The following is a 2,482-nucleotide window of genomic DNA, read 5'->3' on the forward strand; positions in this document are numbered from 1 at the left end:
GTTCCCTCTGGCTTCTCCCTGCCGGTTGGAGGGTCCCGTGGGGGGGGGTGCACTGTGGTACCCCCGAGGTTTGGGGGTCCCGTGGGGGTATTGCACCTCCCCTGGTGCTCTGCGTGCTCCCTGGTTTAGGGTCCTACGTGGGCACGGGGCTCCTTGTGTTCCCCATCCCGGTTTGGGGATCTTATGGGTATTTTGGCCCCCCAATACTCTGTGGTCCCCCCCTAGGTTGGGGGTCCCACGTGAGACCCCCTGATACCCAGTGTCTCCCCTCAGCTGGGGGCTGTCAGGGATGTTAAGGGCTTCCCCTGCCAAAACTGGGGTCCCCTTAGGGTTGGGGGGCCAGGTCCCTGTCCCTCTCAGCCTCTCTGTGAGTTGTGGGGGTGGCTTCTGGTTTTGGGGGTGTCAGGGTCCCCCCCCCAGTGCTGCCCGGTCTCTGGTCTGACCGCCCCTTGCTAGGCCCAGAAATAAGGGTTCAGCTTGGAGCTGGGGGGTGTCCTGGGGGGTGAATGTGACTGTGTTGGGGGTGCTTTCCTTCCTCCCCCCCCAAGTCCTGGCTGACTTAACCCTTTCTGGGCTGGCTGGCGATTCTCCTTGGGGTCAGCATGAGGATGGGGAGAAGCTGGACCCAATCGTGTACCCCACGTTGGTGTCAACCCCCCTTTCACCTCCGTAGCCCTGAGCTTCACCCTCCATCCCCCATCATGGGAAGTCACCCCTGTCCCCTCTCCCCGTGCCCCGTCCCTGTGTGTCCCTCTCCGGGGCTCCCCGAACCCTTTCCAGGGGCCTCTGAAGCTGGTGAATTACCTGGGTGCTGTTGGGGAGCTTAAGTGGTGTTTCAGGGTTTCCAGCCTCTTTCTTATCGACAGGCTGGTTTCGGATTCAGATAAGTGCCTGATTAATGATCGGCTTTAAAATGCGTCATAAACTTAATCTCCCAATTAAGTATTTTTTTTTTTGAAGGGGGAGGGAGAGATTTCAAGTGCCAGGCTGAGCCCCCAGCATGGCAGTAATTACACTCGTTTGTAATTCCCCAGTGACTTTTCGTCCGTCTCTGAGCGATCCCGTTGGCCGTGTCGGATGTGACTACCGGGATCTTTCAGCTGCGAGTTCCCAGGGCAAAGAAAACAAAGGTACCGGGGATCTTCCAGCGGCTCCTACACGAGGAAGAAGGTGGTGGTGGGGGGGGTGTTTTCTTTTTCCCTAGACCAAGCAGGGCACCCCTGGGCCGGGACCGAGCACCCAAAGGGACCCGGGGGGCTGCGGGTGGCTGGCGTAGGGCAGGTAGAAGCGCCTGTTCTCTGGGGTGAGCTTCTCCTTCCTCTTCCCCACCCCCCCCCTTTATTTGAGCCTGGGGCTGGAGCCTTCAGCATTAAAAATTTCTTTAGAAACTGGTTTTCACGAGAAGCCAGCCCTGGCTTTGCAGCGTTTTGTGGCGTGTTCTCCTCCCACACGAGCTGGGCAGTGACTCATCTTCCTCCGAGGACTTGGTTAAAGGAGCACCAGCTATCTCGGGGCAAGATGCGTCTCCTCTCGAAGGGAGGCGGACATCTGCTCGGCGTCCCGCTTCGGTCTGTGGACCCTGTCGGCGCTTCCTCCGCCTCTGCCGGGGAGCAAGAGCGAGCTGAGCTGCCTTGGGTTAGTGCTCCGAGCGCCTCTGCGACGGTAGGGAGGAATACCGAACCTGTCTGCTTTGGGGAAGGAAGTTAAGGCTGTGATTACTCACTTGACTAAAACCCCTTCTGCCTTCTCCAAAGGCAGCCGGTTAAAACTGAGTCAGATCAGATGGGGTTGGTGCTTGTCGGCTGTGCCGCGGCTTTCGGATGGGCCTCGTGAAAGCGTGCTGAACTGGGAGGTTGGGCCAAAAAAAAAAAAATAATAATGTGCCTGGCCGAGGCTGGGTGGCTCTGGGAGCCCACGTGTTGGCACCGCGTGGCTTGGGCAGCTGTCCCTCCGGCATCGCGTCCCCCGAGGAGCGAGGAAGAGGAGCAGGGAAGAGGAGGGAGGAAGGCCTGTCAGGTGCAGGAGGCGTTGGCAGATGTCTGCCCGAGATCACGCTTGTCTGCAAACAGATCAGGTGTAAGATCTCGCAACGGGAGTTTTTGAATAACAAAGGTACGAAGGCACAAAAATAGGGTTTTCATCAGGCAAGAATTTGCCTCGGGTCAGTTAGTTTTTTCATTAGATGTTTCCTGAATCCCAATGTACTTTAAGGCGAAATAACTGGATAATCTAGCCTCTTTTTCCATTTAATAGCTAACTGTGGGGAAGGGGCGCGCTCCCTCTGTGGCTAGAGGTGCACCCAGGACTAATTTTTAACCTGCTGTCGCTGAGTCAAAGCGAAGTCGGTCTGGCCCGAGCTTCCTGTGGCTTGCGAAGGGGAAACGCTGAAATGTCAGGTCACTGGGAGAGGAATAATCGGAGTTAAAGGTGGTTGTTGAGGGGGTCTGTCCCTCCCGTGCGATGTCTGAGTGTGAAGCTGGGG

Source organism: Aptenodytes forsteri, unplaced genomic scaffold, assembly GCF_000699145.1.
Source record: "Aptenodytes forsteri isolate BGI_AS27 unplaced genomic scaffold, ASM69914v1 Scaffold657, whole genome shotgun sequence".
Taxonomy (NCBI): domain Eukaryota; kingdom Metazoa; phylum Chordata; class Aves; order Sphenisciformes; family Spheniscidae; genus Aptenodytes; species Aptenodytes forsteri.